This window comes from Chlorocebus sabaeus, chromosome 11 (assembly GCF_047675955.1).
Source record: "Chlorocebus sabaeus isolate Y175 chromosome 11, mChlSab1.0.hap1, whole genome shotgun sequence".
In the NCBI taxonomy this organism is placed as follows: domain Eukaryota; kingdom Metazoa; phylum Chordata; class Mammalia; order Primates; family Cercopithecidae; genus Chlorocebus; species Chlorocebus sabaeus.
Genome location: NC_132914.1, coordinates 124878470 through 124904922, shown reverse-complemented (window position 1 = coordinate 124904922; position 26453 = coordinate 124878470). Strand labels below are relative to the sequence as shown.

At 43.8% G+C, this 26453-nt stretch overlaps 1 long non-coding RNA gene across 1 annotated transcript; it reads left to right on the top strand.

The window, feature by feature from the left end:
- The first annotated feature begins 19302 nt into the window (after positions 1–19302).
- Positions 19303–26059, top strand: LOC140712892 (uncharacterized). The gene is made up of 4 exons (XR_012094702.1): positions 19303–19340; positions 23616–23708; positions 25645–25733; positions 25845–26059. It is a non-coding gene; the product is annotated as an uncharacterized lncRNA (long non-coding RNA).
- The last annotated feature ends 394 nt before the right edge of the window (positions 26060–26453 follow it).

The following is a 26453-nucleotide window of genomic DNA, read 5'->3' as shown; positions in this document are numbered from 1 at the left end:
CATAGCTTGGACCCCAAGTTCCAGATCATGATAAAACATCACAAAAGGCAAGGAAGGAGCAGGATCCAGTTGGATTCTGGAACTAGACTGGGAAGGAGGCAAGTGACTCTACACTGAAGTGCAGGAAAGGTGGGATGGGACCCCTGGGGATGATGAAGAGCTTCAGATAACCTGCTAGTTCAATTTGCAATAGAAGCAAACTCTGTGTGTGTGTGTGTGTGTGTGTGTGTGTGTGTGTGTGTATACACACATATATACATATGTATACACACACATACATACATATATAACTGTGTGTATTACATATATTATATATCTACTATATATTATATTATATATGCTTAATGTAATATAATATATAATATTGTATATAATACAATTAATTCAGTAGTATATGTATTATAATATACACTACATATAGTATACTATTATGTATACTACTATGTAATATATATACTGTATAATACATAGAATATATAATACACATCCTACTATATTGATGGTATTATATATTGTATATTATATTAAATATATACAATATGATATACTATGTGTAATACATAATAATGATACATAATAATATATAATATACAAATATATAATATGATATATGTAAAATATATAGGGTCTATTGTATATAATACAATATTATATATTATAATACATAATATTATAGTATATAATATACATATAATATATAAATACAATATATAATATATAAATATAAATTATATAAATAAAATAAATATAATATATATACGAGTATAATACAGAAATACAATATATAAATATAATACAATATAAAATATAAATACAACAAATGCAATACATATTATATAATACATTGTATAATTATGTAACATAATACATAAATACATTGTATTTATACAATATATAAATACAATATATATTATATAATAGAATATATAATTTTTTATATTGATATGGAATACATATATTCCTTCTTTTAAAAATATATTTTTATCAAAATCCTCAAGAACTTCAATTCTCAAATATTATTTACAATAACTATACACTCTTACTTTTTAGAAGATGATTTTTATGCTAAATACTAAAAATGTTACAAATCATAACACAACCAACTGCTTGATGTGAGTGTTCTGTATATTCAGAAACTAAATTGCATATATAATACACACATGCCCACACATATATACATATTTTTTTCAAGTGGGCAGTTGGGAATTTAGCTTATTATCTGGGCAGGAAAGTGGATACAGTTAAATGAATCCTAACACAGAGAAGTGAAGTGCAAAAGTTTCCCAGGCCTTTACCCTTTATTACATAATCAGAACCCACTGAATAAAATCACATACATTTCCCATCTCATATTCTCAGTTAAACTTGCCAAAGAAACACCGGCAGATTTAAGCCTGAAACTTCTGTGTCCCTAGGGTCTTGTTTGTAACAGAAGATATTTATATTAAAACTTTAATTTCTCAAGGAATGAAAAACAAAAGCTTAACCTGGATTTGGATTTTTAAATTAAGTTTGAATTTATTATATTTTATAATAAATGAAACCGATACCTTTAACTCTTACCGGTAATTGCCTTTCTGATTGTCTTTTGCTTTAATTCATGAGAAATTAAACACTGGGTTCCAAATCAATAGTGTTGGCAAATGATTGCTGTTTTCCTTCTTTGAACTAACATTATGGTGTTGGCAGTTTTGTTTCCATAATGATGAGCAATGCCAAACTTCAACAACACATTAGCAAAGAGGGGCCAGGTTCCTTCAGCTTGAACTAAGTGTGGTCGACAGGAGTCTTGTTCCGTACCTAGTGTTCATCTCTGAGGGGCCTCTGCTTTGAGTTGAGAATAGAAAAATATAAAACCTTATGGAGTTTCCTGCTTTATTTTCCTTGTGGCTTATTTGCCATTACTGTTTTCTAAAAGCACCTTAATTTCTTACACTGGAACTAACATTGGGTATTATCAATGCAACTTCGAAGTGTTAATACTCTTCCATGCTTGGTGGGCGGGCCCAGGATCCAGTGAGAGGCTCCTTTAGGGGCCCAATGACAAAGAAGCTGAACTTCACTCCTTTCCATTCGTGCACAGGGATGTCCTTTCCTAGGTGGCTTCCAGAATGGGATCTCTGTTGAGGTTCCAGCTTCCAGGGAAGACATGGTCTGCACGTGCTTCAGACAACAGATCCGACTTCCTTTCCACTCACTGAGTCCCTGCACCGTGCACCACCACCAAGAATCCCAGCCAGTATGATGCATTTCACAATGTGTCTGTTGCAATTTAATAAACATAACTCTTGAGTACCAGTTAGTGGCCTGGGATTTTCTTTTTTTAATTTTTTCAGGCAGGACCTCACTCCTCAAGACTGGAGTGTAGTGGTGTGATCACGGCTCACTACAGCCTTGACCTCCTGGGCTCAAGCAATCTTCCCACTTCAGCCTCTCCAATAGCTAGGACTACAGGCATGTCACACTACAGCCAGCTAATTAAAATAATTTTTTTAGAGATGGGGTCTTGCTCTGTTGCCCAGGCTGGTCTTGAACACCTGGACCCAAGCGATCTGCCTGCCTTGGTCTCCCAAAATGCTGGGATTATAGGCATGAACCACCATGCCCAGTCTTGGCCTGGGATTTGTCTGAATATTCTTAAAATATATTTTTATTAATATCAAAACCCTCAAAAACTTCAATTCCTAAATGCGATTTAAAATGACTATGACACAGGATTCTTTCAGAGCCACGTTGCCAGCTGGAAATCTCCACAGCTGGTGCGCCTCTCCTGGGCTTTGCTCGGCTCTTGGGCGTGCTGCTGGGCTCGCTCTGCCCACTCGGCCTGGTGGGCTGTGCTTGGCTCCTGTGACCAGCCTGGATTTCACGCCCACTGTGGCTCAGTGCTCAGCCCGTGGCTGGGCCAGGTGTGCTGAGTTCTGCTTCCACCTTGGTGCCGGAGTCTGGAGGAGGGGAACGTGGTGGCACCCCAAAACTCAGAGTTGCCAGCAACTGTGGAGCCCCAAGGGGTGTTAGGGCCCTCGCCTGGGGAGTCCCAAAGTCTGAGCCCCCCAAAGACGGTTACTACTCTCTCCCCTTCCCACCACCCACAGCAACAAATCGGGGGGCCTGTTACTGCTCGTTTGTGTTACAGCTCGTTCATGTCACAGTTCATTGCCACCACCCACAGCAGTGGGTAAACCAGGGAGGGGAGCATGTGGTGCCCAGCGGCTTTTTCTCCCCTCTTGTTCAGTGAGTAGGAGGGAGGGTTACTGTTACAGCTCCTTTCGCACCCACCATTCAGTGGGTTCTGGGTTCTTATCCCACATCTAAGAGGAATGAGGCACGCAGACACCAGAGGGTGAGCAAGGTGGAGAAGGATTTTATTGAGCAGCAGGAGAAAAGCTCTCAGTGGAAAGGGGACCGGAGAGCAGGTAGCTGTCTGTGTGAGAGGGGCCTAAAAGCAGGTATCCCAATGTGGGGCTGAGGTAGGGGTTTTTATGGGCTCAGAATGTGGGAATGTGTGCTGATTGGTCCATGGGTGGCCCTGAAAAGGCACCATTCAATTGGCTAAAAGGCATGGAGAAAATTCTCACTCCGGTTGTGGACTCTACCTGGAACTGGAAGCTCAGTTTTCAGGCTTTACACTGTCTTTGGCTTGAAGGTTGGATTTCACTGGAGATCCGCCTCTGTCTGCCTAGGAATTTGTCTGTGCCCTGCCAGTATCAACTATATACTCTAATTTTTGAAAAGATGGTTTTTATGATAAATACCGAAAATGTTGCAAATCATAACACAACCAACTGCTTAATGGGAGTGTTCTGTATATTCAGAAATGGATGAGATGGATATAGATTGTGACGGTTTGAGGGAAGAAGAAAAATAAAGAATTTACACTGTACTCTAGAAAGGAAACTACTAGGCTAACTGTATTCCATTATGCTTACAACACTGGAGATTTTATTATAGTATACACACACATACACAATGGACATTTCTGTATTCCATAGGACTAGGAATGTCTGATGATCTGTTTATCTCTCTCTCTCCCTCTTTACACATACACATACAGATTTACATTTATTAATTTAATATTAATTTAATATTTTCTAGGTGTTACAGAATCCAAAGATCAGCTTTGGGAAAAGTCAGATCTAATCTCAGTAACAGTACTCCCTTCCATTGATATAATAGCTTATATCAATCAAAGTTTAATAGTTTAACTCATTTTTGTAAACTGTTAGTATTCCTATAATGAACTTTATGAACTATTACTGTTGTTATCTACTAACTCATTGGATTCCCACGACTTTCCTGTAAGGTTCCTGAGGTTGCAGTTATTGTGATTCCATTTCTAGATGTGCAAGCTGACGTCCAACAACCTGCCATTGGTCACACAGCTAGAAATGGCTACGTCAGGACCCAAAACAACAATAGCAATAAAAGCAGAAATCCCATGCTCTCTCTCTGCTGCCCTGCTGTATTCCATATTTCTCTAGCCCACAGTAGACACTATCTGCCCACACGTGACTACATGTTCTTATACCACACTAAAATTATATTGGGGAAGACACAGCAGCAAGAGTAATTCCATAATAAAAACACAGGCAATAAACAATCACAGTATTTCTCTTCTTTTTCCTGCACCCTAAATAAAAACCATGATTTCCCTTTCTAATATTTCACAGGGTTAGCCTGCAGCCTTGAAGGATCTGAGGATTCCCTGAGGTTGCCCACTATTTCTAGCCTTGTCTCTTTTTTCCCCTGAGCCCTCACCCCAGCACCTCCTTAGAACTGCAGGTCTACCCCTGCCTCTGACTCCGTGAAGTGCATGAACAGCCTCTGCATATTCATGCCTTTTTTACTCTATGTTTTTCTTAGTTCTTAGAGATGTCAATCTACATCGAAGAGCTGCAAGGAGAAGATATTTTAAACAACACCCTCCCATAAGTGTCATCTACCACCTTTAATCTTAAAGAAAAATGAATCAAACATGAAGCTTATGCATAATCCACACTGCAGTGTAAAATCATACTTGAGATATTTAATAAATGTCAGTTTTGGAAATTAGAATTTATCAGGAGGTATTTTTTTAGCAATTTTTTTTTACAAAACTAAAAAAACCCAAATCCTAGGAAGGGTTTTATATGAGGTTGGTGCAAAAGTAACTGTAGTTTTTGCCATCAGTTTCAAAGGCAAAAAAATGCAATTACTTTTGCACCAACTTAATATTCAATTTTTTTTTTGACAGAGCCTTGCTCTGTTGCCCAGGCTGGAGTGCAATGGTGCAATCCCAGCTCACTGTAACCTCCACCTCCTGATTTCAAGTGATCCTCAGCCTCCTGAGTAGCTGGGATTACAGGTGCGCACCACCATGCCCGGCTAATTTTTGTATTTTTAGTAGAGATGGAGTTTCACCATGTTGGTCAGACTGGTCTTAAACTGCTGGTCTCAAGTGATCTGTCTGCCTTGGCCTCCCAAAGTGCTGGGATTACAGGCCTGAGCCACCGCACCCGGCCCCAATGTAATAGTTGCAAATGTTTCAAGTGAATGTCTTCTAGGATATAAATGAAGAAGCATCCTTTTGGGGAACTGAGGTGTTCAGAAACACATGAAATCGAACTCCTTTTCAGGTGAAAGCTATTAAGATGATCACTACATTCTAAAGGCAAATACTATTGTGGGTTCTTTTGGGTATCTCTAAGATTTTTGAAAGTGCAAAAAATGAAATTGAAAAAATCATTAGAATTTCATTAGACACAAATATTTGAAAAAGAGCTTTCTTTGAGCAAAGGACACTGTTTTTGTGGTTTGTCACTGTATTCTGTGTAGATTCCTGGGTTGAATTTTCTACAAGACAATTAGTCCCATGAAAGTGTAATTTTCTAATAAATTGAAAGGAGTAGGCAAAGCAACCTGTCGACTGCCTTCTCACGGTGAGAAACCTTTATTTCTGGAAGAAATGAAGCATAGAAGGTGGAAAAACATCAGCACGTGATTCTCAGCTATACGCCAGGTGTCCACACCTAGGTCAGTCAATTATCAGCAAAATAGCAAGTGGCTTTCGTTGGTTTAGAGGGAAATAAATGAACGCACACAGCTGCAGATGAGGCCGATGTATGAAGTCTCGGGAAGAGGAAAGGAACCAAAAATATGCTGCAGAATAAAATCTGTGAGAAATTAGGGTGGTCAAAAGGCTTGCAGGGTTTCTCAGCTTCATGGCCACAAAGCAAACCCTGAGTGACTCTCTGGACTAGAGATTTTCCAAAGGTTGATCAGCAAAGTTCTGTCTAGAAGCCTAAAAAGGCTGGAAAATTTCCCAGAAGAAATAGATGAGGATTCCTCAGCAAAGAAAATAGATGTCTGTGGCATGCAGGAACGCATTCTCAAATTACACTGCCGACAATTAGGAGGGTTCTTTTAAGAGCTCCTTAGAACGCATGGTAGACCCACTGAGTCTATGCATTTATATTCGTGAACCTAGGCAAGGGGAAGCTTGTTGGATTCCAGGAATAATTCTCTCCTGCTTTGCACTAGCTTCAGTTATTCATGAAACAAATATTGAATGGGTATGTACCACAGCACAGCTGTGTGCTGGACGTAGGGTGACCATGATAAACAAGCTCTCATCCTTCCTCAAATTTAGCTTCTTAAATAATGTTCTATGTGTTCCCAGGGAAGAAATGCACAAGAAGCAAATTCAATGACATGGGTCCAACAAAGGAACATCCTGAGAGCAGTGGAAAGAGATGGCACATCATGGAAAGAACGGCCAGGAAAAGATGTAAAAATGAAAAGCATTTGAAGAGCTTCTCAGTAAAAAGTATATAAAAGACAACCAACAGGTTTGGAAAAGTAGCTCCGCATACCAACACTGTGCTTAAAAACATTAAAATAAATATAATCCAGACTGTCCATGACATTCTCTCTCTCACTGACACACACACACACAAACACACACACACAAACATACACCCACACTCACACACATGCATGTGTATCCACTGGACTCTGCTTCAGATACCAAAATTGCAAATACAGAACTCTTTTTGGAAGGATGCCATACAAAACAGCTAAAATAAAGTTGTGATGTTTAAAGATAACACACCTTTGGATGTATTAAAGAATCACTCATTTTCAGCAGTGAAGAAAGCATATGCTTTTGTTTGTTTGTTTGTTTGTTTGTTTGAGACAGGGTCTTGCCCTGTCACCCAGGCTAGAGTGCAAAGGCACAATCATGGTTTATTGCAGCCTCTAACTCTTGGGCTCAGGTGATCTTCCTACCTCTGCCCCCTGAGTAGCCAAGACTATAGGCACGCACGAACACGTCCAGCTAATTTTTTTCTTATTTTTTAGTTTTTGTAGAGATGGAGTTTGACCATGTTGCCCAGGCTGGTTTTGAACTCCTGACCTGACGTGATCCCCCTGTCTCAGCCTCCCAAAGTGCTAGGATTAGAGGTGTGACCCACTGCACCTAGTGGCATATGGTTTTGTTTGTTTGTTTTTGAGATGGAGTCTCACTCTGTCACCCAGGCTGGAGTGCAGTGGTGCAATCTCAACTCACTGCAAGCTCTGCCTCCCAGGTTCACGCCATTCTCCTGCCTCAGCCTCCTGAGTAGCTGGGACTACAGGCGCCCACCACCACAACCGGCTGATTTTTTGTATTTTTAGTAGAGATGGGGTTTCACTGTGTTAGCCAGGATGGTCTTGATCTCCTGACCTCATGATCCATCCGCCTCAGCCTCCCAAAGTGGGCATACATTTTTAAAACATCATTATCTGACAACTCTTCAGCTTGTTTTGCTGCCATGTCATTCTACAGACTGCTGTTTGTTTTTATTTTGCTTCGATGTGCTCTTAAGCCAGAAGTGACTTTCTTCCCCTTCCATTCTGGCCAGTGGCTCTTCTGGTGTGTAAAGATACCCAGCTGGATTATCTGGTGCATTGAGACCCTGGCTGGAAAATCAGAAGTCAGGTGCATCGTGGGAGGTAACAGAGTAGCTGACAAGGAAATACTGCTTAGTTCCTGAGTGTAGGATTAAAGAGATAAAGCAAAAATCCAAGACCCATCCACATTCTGAGAGACAAAAACCGGTGATTCTGGTTGTGGAATCAAGTGAACCCATTCAGCCTCAATGCTAATCAGCCCTCACCTCAGTGCCCCTGTCTCCTTACCTCCCTGAAACCAGAGAAAGATGTGTTCAGACAGATTTTCTCCCTAAGATACCCATGACTCAGTATCAGATGGCAATTCAGAGCATTTTTATAAATGGAAAACATTTTCCGGAAATGAACGGGACTGTTTCCAGGAACAGATTTCCAATGGACGAGAAATTAAGAGTCCAGAACACAGAGACCCCATCCAGAGCTTTACGTCACTAGTCGTAGTTGTACAAATGGAGCCATTAATTTATTGCATGGAAAATTTAGGGGAAACAAATATGAAAAACATGCAGCCGACAGTGAGTTAACTACCTAAACTGAGTTGCAGAAAAGAGTTGTAGAATTATAAAGCTTAGGCAGTTTTGGTGTAGAGAGAAGCACACCACTGCAATTTTCTAAATGCCATCAAATTTTCTGTGTTATTTCTTGCTGCTTCTAAAAACCAGAAAAGTGAGTGGGGCTGGAGATTGTCTTTATAACATTCTTAAAGGTCCATGTGAATAGTGCAGATTCCATGCACACAAGCAGTGGTTGGTCTCATTCGCCAATCCCTGCATAAGAAAGCTTGCAAATACCCCGATGTGTGACATCACAGCACAGATAGAGCTGGTGGGATCTGCATCTGGAAGACGGCTCATCTCACGCTTGGCCCATGTCATCCAAGTGGGTGGCAATCAGTCTTCTTTGTGTGTGATTTCATTAATTCCTCTTGGTCATCTGGGATTTCTCTTAAATCTAAAGGATCATTTGCCATAAAGTTGAGATAAAGTTTTGACTTTCCAGTACAGTACAAAAGGCAATTCTTAGAAAAATAAAGTTAAGGTCATGGCATTAGGCAAAGGGTAAAGTTGATGGAGTAAAACAATGTGTGACTGGGAAAGCTAAATATTGAATATAAAATTAAAGATGATGACTTTATAATTCACAAAAGTGAATGATCTACATCTAATGGTCAATTTTCCTGACTTGGTTCACTTTGCCTCTCTGCCTCTTAACATTCTTATAAATGACACCAGCAACTCAAGAATAACCACTTCAAGATATTGTGGCCCTGATTCTCTTCAAGCAAAACTGGGCTGTGTCTATTCCTGAACAACTCACTAAGCCACTTAGATGCTGAACTCTGAAGACCAGGGCTGTGGACTCTGAAGAAGACCAGGGCTGCAGACTCTGAAGAAGACCAGAGCTGGGGACTCTAAAGACCGGGGCTGTGGACTCTGAAGAAGACCAGGGCTGTAGACTCTGAAGAAGACCAGGGCTGTGGACTCTGAAGAAGACCAGGCCTGTGGACTCTGAGGAAGACCAGGCCTGTGGACTCTGAAGACCAGGGCTGTGGACTCTGAAGAAGACCAGAGCTGGGGACTCTCAGGAAGACCAGGCCTGTGGACTCTGAAGATCAGGGCTGTGGACTCTGAAGAAGACCAGGGCTGTGAACTAAGAAGACCAGAGCTGTGGACTCTGAAGAAGACCAGGGCAGTGGACTCTGAAGACCAGGGCAGTGGACTCTAAAGACCAGGGCAGTGAACTTTTAAGAAGATCAGGGCTGTAGACTCTGAAGAAGACCAGGGCAATGGACTCTGAAGAAGACCAGGGCAATGGACTCTGAAGAAGACCAGGGCTGTGGACTCTGAAGAACACCAGGGCTGTGGACTCTGAAGAACACCAGGGCTGTGGACTCTGAAGAAGACCAGGGCTGTGGACTCTGAAGACCAGGGCTGTGGACTAAGAACACCAGGGCTGTGGACTCTGAAGAAGACCAGGGCTGTGGACTCTGAAGACCAGAGCTGTGGACTCAGAAGACCAGGACTGTGGACTCAGAAGACCAGGACTGTGGACTAAGAAGATGAGGGCTGTGGACTCTGAAGACCAGGACTGTGGACTAAGAAGACCAGGGCTGTGGACTCTGAAGAACACCAGGGCTGTGGACTTTGAAGACCAGGGCTGTGATTCATGCTGTTTTCAGGAGGAAGGGGTAGGGTCTGTCCTGGACAGCTCAGGTATAAGCCTGGGGTCCCCATACTCATCGAATTAGTGGCCAAGTTTGAAAACAGTCACATAAGTTTGCACCATCAGAACCAAATGGACCAAAGAATTGAGGGGAAAAGTCCCCCCAAGAAAACTGATTTAATGTTATTACCAGAATAACTAGTTAGGGATGTTGGCCAGGCAAATAAAAACACGGCCAACTCTACCATTGACTTCTTCTTTTGTGCTGAGCTCAAATGAAGCATTCATTGGAATCTTTCCCACACTTTTTCCTCTGTCCCACAGGCAATTGCCTTTCCATTCTTAGAACTACAACTAGTGAACACACTCTGAACACAAGTTTATCAGCACACACATTATGACCATTACCTCCCCATCTGTCTTTCATGGAAAGTGATCATATCCAATTCTTGCATTTATCTCTGCAATCTAGTACAGAGTTTGGGTCATTCATTAATTCTTTCATTCACTCACTCAGCAAATGTTTACTGGGCTCCTACCTTATGCCACATATTAAGGCAGGAGCTTTAGATATGGCAGATAAAAAGCAGACATGTTCTCAGCTCCCCTAGGAGAAACAGTCAGTGCCTGGAGGATGCCAGGCAAAGGCTGATGAGGAGGTCAGTGTTCCAGGTAGAAGAGCAGGTGCAAAAGAAATGACAGAGGCCTTGGGAGAATGGCGGAACCACTGGAGGCAGGTGGTAGAACACAGTGAAAGATAAGCCTGCAGAAGCATATACAGCTAAGGTTTTTATCCCAAGGATAGTGGGAAGCCAGGGAGGAGTTACAAGACTGAGGGAGACCCAAGGACAGGTGGAGATGGGAGAGGATCAGAACTGCATTCAGAAAGATCCTATGAGGTGCAATACGGCCACTAGATTAAAGGAGCTGATAGGACATGCCAGGAGACCAACTGGAAGGCAGAACATCCATGGTAGAGGTGATGGAGACTGGAAATAAGTGGGAGATGGGAAAGGGGGTGGAAAGACAGGACACAGAAGCCACCTGGGAAAACGTGCTGAGCACTTGTGTTACAGGTTGAACTGTGTCCCCTGCCAAAACCCATAGGTTGAAATCTTGACTCTCCTAGGGCCACTGCACATGTATAGAACCCCAATTCAAGATGGCTGGTATCCTAAGAAAAAGAAAAATTTGGAGACACAAAGACACACACACAGAAAGGACATCACGTAAATATTGTAGTTATGCTGCTGCTACAAGCCACAAAATGCCAAAAGTTCACCAGGTTTCAAGAAGACAGAACTGGAAAAGAGGCCCCCCTAGTGCCCTCAGAGGGATCATGGCCCTACCAATACCTTGATATCAAACTTCTGACCTGCGCAATGGTGAGAGAATCCATTTCTGTTGTGTGTGCAGCTCAGTTTGTTGTACTTTGTTATGGCAACCCTAGCAAAGTGATACAATAGGGTTGTTGACTTGAATTACCATAGTTTAGGCGTGTAGCCCATTCATTTCCATCCCTTTTTGATATTCCTATAAAATACTTGAGAAGGAAGTGAATGGAATGAAAGAAGCATCATGTACATTTAAACAAGTTTCTTTCTTGCAGGACTTTCAGAATCATTAATATTTTAATTACACCTCATGAAACTCCAAGATGGGGATATAGTTTGCCTGGCCGCCCAGGGTTGACTGTGGGAGAGTTTGGCTTTGACCAGTACAACACTGGATGCATATCTCCCCCAAAATACTTGAGACACCCGAAACTTACCCACCCTCTCATTTTTCTGATAAGGGAACTTGAGGTCCAGGGGGAAAAAAAAAAGCAACAAGTCTAGTCTGTCATCTTTGTTGTAGAGTAAGAACTGGAAACGTTGACTGCCTTCCCTTAAGCACATTATTTGATTTATTTTATTTAGTAATTTTAGTAATTACTAAAGGATCAGAAACAGTTCCTTTTTGGGAGCAACCATTTTTACCTATGAGTTCTTGTTGCATCAAAACCACAATTCACAACAAAATCAGGATCAGGCTGGGCACGGTGGCTCATGCCTGTAATCTCAGCATTTTGGGAGGCCGAGGCAAGCAGATTACTTGAGGTCAGGAGATCAAGACCAGACTGGCTAACATGGTGAAACCCCGTCTCTACTAAAAATACAAAAATTAGCTGGGTGTAGTGGTGCACGCCTGTAATCCCAGCTACTCGGGAGGCTGAGGTAGGTTCAATCGCTTGAACCTAGGAGGCAGAGGTTGCAGTGAGCCAAGATCGTGCCACTGCACTCCAGCCTGAGTGACAGAGCAAGACTCTGTCTCAAAAAAAAAAAAAAAAAAATCAAAACCAGGCTTTTACTTAGCAGAACGCCCTGGCTAAGAAAGCCACTCCCCAGAGTTGGCCCTCTTTCAGCTGTCTTATTCAACAATGAGGACCTGCTTCTTCTCCTCACTTTCTATGCAGAACTTTGCAATTAAAAGTAAAACAATTGTTTCTTGGACGGCACCTGAAGGCACTCTGGCATTTCTCCCAGTGTTAATTAACATTCTGCCCATACCAAGGTCAATGTTCATGGAATTATTTCCTTTTAGTGTTGGAATAATAGACAAAATAAAGAAATAAAAAAGTGGTTCCAGTGTAGAAGAGGAAAAAAGGCATGCAAGATCTAAGAATGAGAATTAGAATTTTGCATACAAAGACCCATTGCAGGAGCTCTCTGGGAGAAGGGAAGGGAGGGGATTTCACAATAAAATAAATAGAGAATCCAACAGAAAAGTTTTCTGTTATTTATTATCTCCATAATGATACTTTGGATTTAGGAGCTGTACTTAATTATCAGCAATAACAATTGGTCAAGGAAAAGCCAATGGCAATGGCACTGGTGGCTGATGATCTACTGTGATTTGGGAAAACCTTGTCGCATCCAGGCTGGCTAATTTATTAGGCATTCAATCCTACTCAATTGATGCTCCAAAGAGAAAGTACTGGAAATACAGAACAACTTCAGAGAAACTCATGCTGGGAAAATGAAATGCCAGTGACAATCCCAGATAGTATGGCTCTGTAAGCTTGTGGGTCTTCTTTGTCTACATGGCCATCTCTTCCCTGGACTGTGAGCACACTGTGGGCTGCTCTTGGGCTTAAATTGTCCCTATGCGGTGTCCCTAAAACATAAAGTCAGGCGTAGGATAGCGGTTATTTGATTATTATAAAATGCTTTTTGAATTGAAGAGAACCAAATAGGGCATAATAAGATGTAGAAAACAAGAACAAAAGCAAAGATCTCTAAGTCTTAAGTGGAAAGAAACAATTCCAAATTCTCAGCTGGTCTGTGCACACTTACTTAACCCAGATGCTTCCATGAGGAGCAGGAATCGGGCAGGTATGTGATGCTGCCCAAGGGACAGATGGTCTCAGGGACCACATTTGCCAAAGCATGACTTCATTCTCACCCCACATCGGGGAAGCGTGAGTAGCAAAGGATTCTTCTTCATTAGGTTTTGAAGCAGAAAATGAAGATCTATCTGATAGGATGCGACTTCCCTCTTAAAGCTTGAAGGAAGGTTCCCAACAAGTTTGCTTAGCTCCTTGGAACATTTAAAGATGGAATTATTATCCTTCTTATATACAGAGAGGTGAATTGGGGAAGGTGGCATGTGTGCCCACTCTCTCAGGCCACCCCAACGCCCAGGAAATAGCCTCTGTTCCTTGAACTGGTTCTGCTTATTCAGTGCGAATAAGCTTGCCCTGAAGTCAAATGCAGAGATGGCACCTTAGTGCTGTGAGAATCCACTTGGTGAGATGCTATGAAAGGCCACTGTCAAGAACTGGAGCCAAACCGCAACCTTTTTAGGCATTAGGAGGGGGAATTAAATTTGAATTTTCAACATTAGATCCAAGTCTTTGCTACCGCTTGGCTTAGTGGCGGTGATTCAGCGAGAGGAGACTGATGAGTGAGTGATTAATCAGGAAGGCTCTAGAGGGAAGCTGGCTGGCTGGGAGGGGCTTTGCACAGAGCGAGGACCCTCCAAACCTCCCTTATGCTCCAGAGATGCCCCTTCTCCTAAGCTCTGGGATAAAGAACAGAAGTAGGGAAGGAAGACGGAGCCTGCCACACCAGCTTCCCCAAAAGTGGCAGAGCTGGCAATGGTAGTTGATAAGGAGGAATTTTAAGTCAGTGATAAAAATGCCACTTTAGTTCCTGATACCACTTAGCATAGAGACAGTGGTGCAAACTGAGGCGTCCTGTGTGTACTATGAAGAACAAGCTCCAAAATAGCACATGCAGTTATATCTGTATGGAAAAAATACCCAGCAAGAGTACAACATGATTTATCCTCAACCATTATTGCTGGTTACCTCTGTTAGGTGCTGAAATTGTTGAGGGGAGAAGGGAGAGGGTTATAAGGTTATGATCTTAAGGAGATTTAGCCACACATTAAAAGTTTAATTTTACATTAAATTAGTTAAGTAGTACAGATGCAATTAAACAGTAATTTAAATAGCTTTTGTAATAATGATTATAAGAATAGTAAAAGGACAATTTTTACTCAGATGCAGTGAAATATATTTAAACTGTTTACAAAGTCATTTGCAGGAGGTTCAAAAAAATCCACGTCTCCACATCAAACTCTAAACCAACAATAGTCATTAATTGTTTTGCAAGTTCTATAAAGCCACATTAGTGTCCATTACTTATGCAGAACACGTGAACAATTCATCTAATTTGGAATAAACAGGACCTTTGTCATGTCTAAGATAAAAGGGTTTGCTGGGCCAAGAAATAAAGATGATTGAGGATACTTAAAGGAAATTAAGATAAAAGCATTTTAAAAACAGCATATCACGGCCGAGGGCACGGTGGCTCATGCCTGTAATCCCAGCACTTTAGGAGACCGAGGTGGGCGGATCACTTGAGGTCAGGAGTTCAAGACCAGCCTGGCCAACATGGTGAAATGCCATCTCTACCAAAAAATACAAAACTTAGCCAGGCATAGTGGCGTGCACCTGTAATCCAAGCTACTTGGGAGGCTGAGGCACGAGAATTTATTGAACCCGGGAGGCAGAGGTTGCAGTGAGCTGAGATCATGCCACTACACCCCAGTCTGGACGACAGAGTGAGACTCCATCTCAAAAAATAAATAAATGAAATCATATAGTGTATTGTATGTATATACAGGTTAATAATAATAGCAACTACAAAAGCATATGGTTCTGCTAATATTTCTCAAAGGTTGTAAATTCCTCCACTTGGATAGCCTTTGCTAAATCTTGTAAATTGAGAGTATGTATTTGCAAGTCCCCAATGTGCTTTCTTTTTGGTATAATTTCCCTAATTAAGAAATTATATGCTGTGAGAATCACTTGGTGAAATTCTGTGAAACGTCACTTTTGATTCTGTGAGTGCAAATTTTGTATTCAAAACACAACCTTCCAGAAGAGGCAGTTCAGGGCAGTAGTTAGGGTCCTGGGATCTGGAGCCAGACAGCCTGAGTCAGATCCCATCTCACTCTCCTGCCAGTTGGGCAACCTGGAGCCATACGCTCTACATCTCTGGGCCTCAGTTTCTTCATTTGCCACTGGGAATGGTGTATACGCCTGCCTCACAGGTTTGTTGTGAAAACTAAATGAGCCAATATTAGCAGTGTGTTCCCCATGTAAGAAGCACCATATGAAGACTAGCTTTATTGTTATTACCTGATGCCATAAAAATGCTGTTCATGGCTGTACTCTTGGCCCATCCGCCAACGAAATCCCTTCATATTGAATGTGATCTGCAGCACTCAGGGAGCAATGTGCTTAGAGACCATTTTCATTTGCTATTGCTGCTGTAATAAATCACCGTAAATCCAGCAGCCTAAACACGCGCGCGCGCGCACACACACACACACACACACACACACACACACTCTTATTATTGTGTAGTACTTTTTTATTTTTTATTTTTTGAGATAGAGTCTCTCTCTGTCACCTAGGCTGGAGTGCAGTGGTATAACTCTGTTCAGTGCAACCTCTGCCTCCTGGGTTCAAGCGATTCGCCCGCCTCAGCCTCCCAAGTAGCTGGGACTACCAGCATGTGCTACCAGGGCTGGCTAATTTTTGCATTTTTAGTAGAGATGGGGTTTCACCGTGTTGGCCAGGCTGGTCTCGAACTCGTGACCTCAGGCGATCTGCCCGCCTTGGCCTCCCAAAATGTTGGGATTACAGGCTTGAGCCACCACTCCCGGCCTTACTATCGTATAGTTCTAAAGGTCAGAAGTCCTTAGATCATGGTATAAGCAGGGCTGCGTTTCCTCTGGAGGCTCTAGGGGAGAATTCATTCGCGCCTCTCCCAGCTTCCAGAGGCACCCACATTCCTTGGTTTGTATCCCCGCATTATCTTCTCTGACTGACCCTCCTGCCCACTCTCACAAGGAGCCTCGGGATCACATGATCCCTGTATGAGTTGCATTAGTCTCACATTGATATAAAGAAATACCTGAGACTGTGTAATTTAGAAAGAAAAGAGGTTTAATTGGCTCCCAGTTCCACAGGATGTACATGAAGCATGATGCTGGCATCTGCTTGGCTTCTGGGGAGGCCTCAGGAAATTTTCAATTACGGAAGGTGAAGGGGAAACAGGCACATCTGACATGGCAAGAGCAGGAGCAAGGCTGGGGGAGGCGAGGTGGGATAGGGGAGAGGCAAGGGGGTGCGTGGGTGGGGATGCAAAGCAGGGAACGGGGAGAGAGGCAGGGTGGGGAGGCAAGGCGGGGGAGAGGTGAGGCAGGTGGAGGGTGGAGGCGAGGCGGGGTTTTGTGGGGAGGCAAGGCGGAGGCGGGGCGGGGTGGAGGCGAGTCCGGGAGAGGAGAGGCAGGGGCACGGGGGGGAGGGGATGCAGGGGAGAGGCAAGGCGGGGAGGGGGTGGGGAGGGGTAGAGGCCAGGTTAGGGGAGGTGAGGCGGGGGAAGGGGGGATGGGGGAAGTGAGGTGGGGGGAAGTGAGGCGAGGGGAGGTGAGGAGGCAGAAGGTGAGGTGGGGGAGGTGCCATGCACTTTTAAATGATCAGATCTCAGGAGAACTCCCTCAGCATCATGAGAATAGCACCAAGAGGGAAATCTGCCCCCATGATCCAATCACCTCCCCCCAGGCCCCACCTCCAACACTGAGATTGACAATTAGAAATGAGACTGGGTGGCAACACAGATCCAAACCATGTCAGTGGCCCATGGATCAACCCAGATCATCTCTCCCATAGCATAATCCTTTTCTTAAGCAAATCTGCAAATCTCATTTTCCATGTACAGTAATGTATTCGCAGGTTCTGGGGATTAGGTCGTGGACATCTTCAGGGGACCATTATTCCACCTAGCACAGGAACATGCCTTCTCAAGCCCTTTATTTCACCCCTTTTTCCTAAACCTGCTCCTCCCTCTCCCAGTCTTCCTCATCCCAGTAAACACCAGCAGCTTTCCTAAATGCATCTTTAACTACCAAGAAAAAAAAAATGGCCATGACTCTGATAAATTTCTCAAAGTCATGAGAGCCTCAACCGATATTTAAATAAAAACTTGCCTGTTAAGCAAATGCACATTAAAAGAAAAAAGATAAATAAACAGATGTCTCTCATTAACAAAAGAAGGGCTTTTATTTTTACCCAACTTTACTTTTATTGCCCTCCTAAATGCTCATCCATAAATGGAATAAAATGAAGAATTCAGCTAAATAATAAATTTTTTCAAGTTTCAAGATGTAGGAAACTCAGTGAAGTTGAGATAAAGGACACAGCAGCTCGGCCGAAGGCTGACCAAGGAGACAGCTGCTGCGTCCAACTTGTTCTGGGATCCTACGACTCTCAACATCTTATTCAAATGAAATGATTTCCCTAAGGCAGACTGCATGATTCAGCCAGGGTCAGAAGAGCAGTAAGAGCAGGCAGGGCACAGCACTGACCTTGACCCAACCTTGCAGCCACCACTCCACCTGTACCTGGCCCCAGTGCTCAGGGAATTTGCAATGACCCCTGTCATCTCTTGGGGCTGAGGACAGCATCTAGGCCCCACACGGGGCTAGGTCGGTGGTCAGAGTGAAGCACGCTGTGGAATTTTCTAAGACCCATAATTGTATTTGCATTTTAAAAACTTTCCAAAACAACTACGGACTCTCCCCGTTCCCTAGAAATAACTGGTCCTCTTAGTTTCTCTTCTGCTTACCCATAAAGACCATGGTTTTCCAAAAAAGTTTAATTTCCCTTTTACCCCTGACCGCACACAGCACAGAGGCCTGGGGAGGGGCGTCACTGCCCCGCAAGAGTGCGTTCTTGAAAGGTGTGATGACCTCCCTGGCACAGGACCTGGTGAATGCTTCTCCCTATAAATATCTGCTAAGAGAATCAATAAGTAGATTAAAACGTGGATGAATTCTACGTCTCTGAGGATGAAAGACTCATCAAATCAACATGCTCTGCTCAGGGGTGGAAGTGGGTCCACTTGCCACTGGATTATTTTGTGTTGGAAATAATCCAGCACAAACATCCTAGTGACTGTAACTTCCGTTCACCTCCAATGCCCCAATAAATGGTAAGGGGCGGGGGCTTCTGGAGACTGGGAGGAGAGACCCCTTGCAAAGGGGACTCCTCACCACCCATGCTGACTGCCAGGGAGGAAAAGGAGTCCAGTTACCAGAGCTCCCACCTTCACAAGAAAAGATAGGAGAGCTATATTTTTACTCGTGGCCTTCCAGTGTTTATGTGTTGTCAAATAATTCAATCTTTCTAAACTAACTGAACAGTTTGGCACCTCTAATGTATGCATGGGAAAAACGTCCTGAATTTGCCTCTCCGGGAAGTAGATGCTGAAATCGTGTTAGGAATGCAGGCCGTTTACTGGAGGCAATACCCATTGTATTGGTCAGGGTTTTCTAGAGGGACAGGACTAATCGGATAGATGTATACATGAAGGGGAGATTATTCAGGAGTATTGACTCACACGATTATGAGGTGAAGTCCCACAATATGCTGTCTGCAAGCTGAGGAGCACGGAACCTAAGCTGAGGAGCACGGAACCTAAGCTGAGGAGCACGGAACCTAAGTTGAGGAGCAAAGAAGCCAAATCTTAAAAGCAGGGAAGCTGACAGCACAGCCTTCAGTCTACGGCTGAAGGCCCAAGAGCTCCTGGCAAACCTAAGTCCAAGAGTCCAAAAGCTGAAGAACTCGGAGTCTGATGTTTGAGGGCAGGAAACCTCCAGCATGGGAGAAAGAGGAAGACCAGAAGACTCAGCAAGTAGGTTACTTCCAGCTTCTTCTGCCTGCTTTACTCTATCCACGCTGGCAGCTGACTGGATGGTGCCCATTCAGATTGAGGGTGGGTCTGCCTTTCTCAGTCCACTGACTCAAATATTAATCTTCTTTGGCAGCACCCTCCTAGATACACCCAGGAATATACTTCATATCCTTCAATCCAATCAAGTTGACACTCAATATTAACCATCACACCTCTGAACGTTAGAAGAGGGAGGAAGTGGGGCTGGACAGGGAGGGTTTGGGAAAGGGATCTGACAAAGCCCAAGCCAGCACAGATGGGGGCTCCAGCGTGGGGGTGCCCATTAGAGGAGTGCTGCGTTGGAGGGAATGGGTCAGAGCCCAACGTCTCTGCAGCACTCGGCTCCAGCACCAACAGGCTGCCTGGGAGGAGTGTGTCCTCAGCTCAACAACAGAGGCAGATCTGGACCGCCTGAGCAGGTGGGGCCTGTTGGCTACTGAACCCTTGGAGCTAAATGGCAAGGCATAGAAATCTAGGTGGCATTGCTCCACATGATGGAGCACAGAATGTTTTGCAATGGACCCACTTCCACTCCTGAGCAGGGTGTGTTGATTTGATGAGTCTTTCATCATCAGAGAAGTAGAGTTCATCCACCCATTAGTCTACTCATCGATGCATTTAGCAGATATTTACCAGAGACAACAGTCACCGGGTCCTGTGCCAGGGAGGACATCGCACTTTTCAAGAACGCACTCTTGGGGGGCAGTGATGCCCCTGCCTCAAGCCTCTGTGCTGTGTGTGGTCAGGATTCTGCACAGAACAGGGCCGCTCACCCAGTCTCACGACTGGCCTTCCAGGGACATTCACAACCAATCCATCCATTTGACTTCTCTGGTGGCTGAAATCTGGCTTATTGGAAATTCATAGTGTTACAATGACCTGCCCACACATATTTATCTAAAACACACAACTGACTGCCAAGACCAGTCACATTTCAGTTTCAGGTTTAGGTGGTTGATGGAAAGTGGAAATGGAGAGGAGAAAATACCTGGCTGGTATCATACCTTGACTCAGAGAGAGATCAGATCACAGTGCATTTAAATCTGACGTCACTTTTGGAGCAAGTAAAGGGAAAAGAGGAACAGGAATCTCAGCTAAGAAAAGACAGAAATGCCAGCTTATTCATTCAATGTTTTAAAAAAATGAGAGCCCCTCTATGTACACCTTGTGGGTACATTGTGGGTGACAGCAGCAACACCCCTCCCCCCCGTTTCATGGTGTTTGTTGTCTAGTGAGAAAACTAATACAATAAATTGGTGAAAAGTAAATGCCTAAGATAGTATTTGACAATGAGGAATGCTTTGAAGGATATGAAACAGGTTGATGTATGAGAAGGACTAGAACTATTTGAGAATGACCTGAATGAGCCCACAAGAAGAGGGTTCTATGGAAAGGGAATGGCTCAAATGGAAACACCCAGAAGTAGGAACCAGTCTGGGTCATAGAACTGGCACATGGCCATGTGGTTTGTGGGGAATGGGAGGGTGGAGAGAAGTTCATACAGGAAGGTGGAGAGAAGTTCATACAGGAAGGTGGGACAGGCACACAGGGTCTCAGGGCCTCTGAGCACTGAGATTCTGAGCACGTAATGACATGAAGCCCTGGCTCTTCAGGTGTTAAGAACAAAAGAGCAAGTCCTGGTGTTCAAATACTGTCCCATGATACTGAAGAACAAATAGCTGAGGAATGCCCACCTTCTCCTCCTCATCATCACGTCTCCTAAACAGCCTGCCCAACTCACTGGCCTGGAAGGAACCTCCTTTCTCCATCCTTGTGCCCTTATCCCTGGAGCCACAGCTATGAGAACAGGTGTACACACTGGACCTAGGTGGGACAGGCATATACACTCTCTGATATGGTTTCACTGTGTCCCCACCCAAAACCTCATCTGGAATTGTAATTCCCATAATCCCCACATGTCAAGGGCGGGACCAGGTGGAGATAATGGGATCATGGGGGCGGTTTCCCCCATACTGTTCTTAGGATAGTGAGTTCTCACGATATCTGATGGTTTTATGAGCATCTGGCATTTCCTCTGCTTGCACTCACTCCATGCTGCCACCCTGTGAAGAAGGTGCCTGTCTCTCGGCCATGAGTGAAAGTTTCCTAAGGTCTCCTCAGCCATACAGAACTGTGAGTCAATTAAACCTCTTTCCTTTATAAATTACTCAGTCTTGGGTATTTCTTCATAGCAATGTGAAAATGGACTAATACACTCTCCTTTGGAACCCCTGGGTCAGTCAGTGGTACAGCACTAAGGCCCAACACCAGGTGGTTATAACTTAAGGTTATAAGGCATTCGTGAGACCCCCAAAGCTAGGAAGGATTGGAAGCCAAGCAGATGGAGGAAACGGTCAACAGAGAGGGTGGCTAGAAATAAATCATAATAAGAAAAGACTAGGCTTGCTCAACAGCTCATTATAAAGCAGACCCCCAAATCTAAGCACCAGGCATTAAGACGGTTAATTGTGGAAGTGAATAATGGCACATGCTAGTGTTATCCTTGTTTTACTAATGTGGAAACTGGGATAATTTGACAATGAAGCAGAAACAGAAGCAAGACAAGATTGTATTCTGCTCTAGGGACAGAGACTGAGAGACCAGCTACCCCCTGCTGGAGTAAGATAAACGCTTGTGTAGGACAAGATGCTTCTGGGTTCCCATAGGTGGCCTCCATGGCAGCTCCCCATGAGGGAGGGGAGGTCACCCCCCATCCAGCCTTTGACAGCATTGGTGATTGACAGGCGCAGCCACAGCCTCCCCATTCCACAGTTGGGTATAAAGCGTGGTGGTGCATACTTCCCAGTCATTTCTCAACCGTGATTCTCATTGCGCTTGTCAAGTCTTCTCACCAAGTCTTTAATGGGCATAGTTTATTTCTCTAGTGTTTTGAATCACCAACTAGTTGTCCAGAAGTCTCCTCCTAGGCCAACATTTTTTACGTTATCGCCTGCATTGACCGTGATCACGCAGTACCTAACACGGAGAGATTCTGCTGCAGATGGGAATGTGGGTGACATTTTAATACAGCACTTCCAAAAAGCAGACAACATGATGAATAGGTGGTGATAAAATGGTCATCTTGCAGGTGGCTGGATGTAATAAAGTGATGTGTAATGGTCCACCGGGGAGCTTTTCCAAGAGGGAGAATGGATTTCTTGGGAGGGCCAAGGCTCCATCCAAAAACCTCATTCCTTCTCAGCATTGAGGGGTTGTCTGCCCTGAAGTGGACTGTTAACCACATTGATTAAAAAGACACCAGCTCTTCACTGAGTGCCTGCTGTTTGTCTGGTACTGCCTAGGGCTGGGATACACAGCATGGGATATAAAGGTAGATAGAAGCCTCCACTCATGGGGCTTGTATTTTAATGGGGCGAGGCGGACAATAAACAAGTATGTAAGTTAAATACATAGTGTATCAGATGACTGTAAGTGTAACTGATAACAGTAAGGCCAGGAAGAGAGTACTTGGTGAGTGGGGGTACAATTTTAAAGAAAAGGGTTAGGAATTCCTGAGAAAGCGACCACCTTGGAACCACTCAGTGTAGCAACTGAAAGGCAGAAAAGTAAAATGATGACAATAATGACACTTTTAAAGTTATTACTCTGTACTGTGTGTATTGTCCTAACAATTCAACTCACTGATGCTTTATTTTACAAGTATGGAAATTGAGATAAACACTTAAAAAGCCTTTCCCAAAGTCACATGGGCAATAAGCTGTAAAGACATACCAGACATTGACCCAGGCAGTCTGACTCCAGCAAGTGTGACTTGAAGCCCATATTGAAGTCTTTCATGGAACACAGTAGAGAGTACCTAAGGTCATGAGCCTGCTGCTGTGTAGAGGTTCAAGAGTCCTGTCCTACTGGAATGATGCTGTGTAGACAGGGCTGCCCTACAGTCTGCTGTGGTGTAGACAGGACTCAAGAGTCCTGCCCTACTGGACTGTTGCTGTGTACACAGGGCTGTCCTCCTGGGTTGCTGCTGTGTAGACAAGGTTCAAGAGTCCTGCCCTACTGCCTGTTGGCCACGTGAACTGGGGACTCATTTGACTTCTTCTTGCTTCCTCATTAGTATTCTGGGGATATTAATAGTTCCTGTATCTCAGGGCTCTTGTGAAGTTAAAATGATTTAATAAATGCAAAGCTCTAAGTCAAGTTCCTGGCCCATGTTAAGTGCTCAATCAAGAATGGTATTCTTGTCAATATCACCACCCAGTCCTTATTACCTTTCAGATCATGTGTAGGATGTAGGGAAAGGTATCATCATCATCCTTAGCAGAGAGGTCAGAGATCACCCACCTGTTGTGCCCATGGAATGTCTCAGGAGTATCTATATTGGCCTATTCCTCACTTAGTCACCTAGTCAAACACCATCTGTAGAGGTTGTCTCCAGTGATTTTCCTATTCCTAACCATCAACAGGGATTGAAAGGTCGATGGGATGTGCAAACAGGAGAAAGGTGAGTGCTAGTGTCTGGATGTCTATGTCCCCCTCAAATTCTTGTGTGGAAATCCTCACTCCCAAGGTGGTGGTATTTGGAGGTAGAGCCTTTAAGAGGTGATTAAGTCGTGGGAGTGACAGCCCTGATGAATGGATGAGTGGCTTTATGAAAGAGGCCCCAGAGAGGCCCCTTCTGCCCTGTGAAGTTACAGGGAGAAGACAGCAGGCGATTTATGAGGCTGGACACTGAATCTGCTGGTTCCTTGATCTTGGACTTTCCAGCCTCCAGACATCTGAGAATACATTTCTGTGGTTTCAACCACCCAGTATACGGTATGAGACTTAGTCAACCTAGATAGACTCAGGCAGTGAATGAGACTGAGACCTACTGATAGCTCCCAGTGAATCCCATGAGAAGAAACAAGTGCCCTGTAACCCTATCCCATAAGTTTTGTGGTTTTACACCTTGGGACATCTTTGTAAGTTTACATAGGACTCAGTTAATGTTCTGGATTTCTACCTGGGTGTGTGGAATTCGTAAAGCTCAACCTATACACATTTTCTGCATAAATGTACAAAAATTTAAAGGAAATATGTAATTACAAAATAACTGAGAAAACAAATCATAGAAGAGGATGTTCACAGATGTGTCCAAACCAGTATGTGGGATGCACAGTGACAGGAGTGCTGGCTGCATTGGCTGGTGCAGTTGAGAGGCGCCGAAGCTTCCAGGACATTTTGAGCTTCCAGTCAGTGGGCCAACAATACAGGGTCCATAGACATTCCTGCCCACCCAGCCTGGCTGGAGCAACGGTGGCACAATTTCCTGTTTCCAGGCTCTACTTCTTTCCATTCTACCAGTCTTAAGGGATAGCTATCCAATCACCACCATGTGTGTCACTCGTGTTAAAAGAAAAACTTCAGTCACATTAAATTTAAAGGAGTTTAATTGAGCAATGAACGATTCGTGAACCGGGCAGATCCCAGAATCACAGCACATTCAGAGAGGTGTCTCCAGGTGTGCCTCGTGATTAGAACAAATTTATAGACCAAAATAGTAAAGCGGTATACAGAAATCGGAAGTGAGGTACTGAAACAGCTGGATTGGTAACAGCTCAGCGTTTGCCTTATTTGAACACAGTTTGAACACTCAGCAGTGTATGGCTGTTTGAAGTGTGGCCTCTGGAATTGGCCAAGACTCAGCGACTGTTACAGGTGCATACTGCTCAGTTAGGTTTTCCGTCCTGTCTACCTATGAAGTCAGGTTGCAGTTCATCCACAAGGACTTCATTATAGAAGTACGGATTCTTTCTCAGGCCATATTTAGTTTGCTTTAACACTTGAAAACCCTTTAGAGCTCCCAGGATCCACTGAATAAAGGCCAATGGCTTAGCTGGAGCTCCGCAGCCCTCCACAGGCAGGCTCCCACCGCCAGCCACGTCACCCATGTTTCCTCCCCACGCAGCCTGCTCCAGTCACCCAGGATGACCCGGCACTTCGAGAATACACAATGTTCTTTTTCTGCCTTTCCTAATAATAATAAATTAATCAAGATACAAATTTATCACAACTGCAAGATTTTATGATGATGATTTCCAGTGTGAGGTTGTGTGTATGATTCTCCCAATAACTTTATATGGTGAGGACCTAACGTCGCTTCCCTTCTGTTTAGAAGAAACTTGAGATTCGGGGCTATTCCAAAAAGGCTGGATTTTGCTAAGGTAACAAGCCCAAATTTTCCAAGACTTAACACAACAGAATTGATTTGGCATTATCACAATGTGGGTGGTCACAGGATCTGTTTCCCGTTGTTCTGTCTCAGGAACTCAGGCTGAAGGAAGCCCCTTCATCCAAAGACTCGGACTTCTCAACCGGAGGTTGTGGGTTCTGCCACAGCAGGTGAGACAGCAGGCTGTTACCTTTCTTTTCAGTCCCAAAGATCATGAGAGCATGTATTATGCTACTCAGAAAAATATTATCTATTTTACTTTTCCATATGCCCTGAATGGACTCTTTTCTTAGACGCAAAAAATGAACAGTAAGTGCCAAGCCCCTGCTGCTGTGTAGACGGAGTTCAAGAGTCCTGCCCTACCAGACATTAGAGAACACAGGAAGAGCCTGGTGCCTGGAGGGCAGAGGGTGTGGCTGCCCTGATGATGGGAAGGAGGGGCTCTCTCTGTTTTGAGTGTAGTCCACGACCTGTTTTCTGCTTTAAAACAAAACATTAAAAGTCCCAATTTCTGTTGTTTGTTCCTACTAGATTCATAGTATGTTAGTTGAGTCAATTACCAGTATGCATTTTTCTCTTCTTCTTAGGCAAAGCACGGATTTAAATTCAACCCGTAGTTACCTGGTCATGTCTGAAGGCCTTGGCCCATCACATTTGAGCGAATGTGGTTAGACCGATGTGTGACGGCTCAATCCCACACGCCTCCACTTAATGCTATTGTGGGTATGGAGAGACACAATACTGGAAATATTTGTCAGTCTCAGCAAATGTCCTCAAAATGCCCCCCAGGAACACATATGGATTCACTAAATCGTTTTCCAACTATACAGAGAAAGAGACTGAAATTCCATCTTCAGCTATAAATTAACTTGGGGAATTTGGAAATAGCCCACGCTATCTGT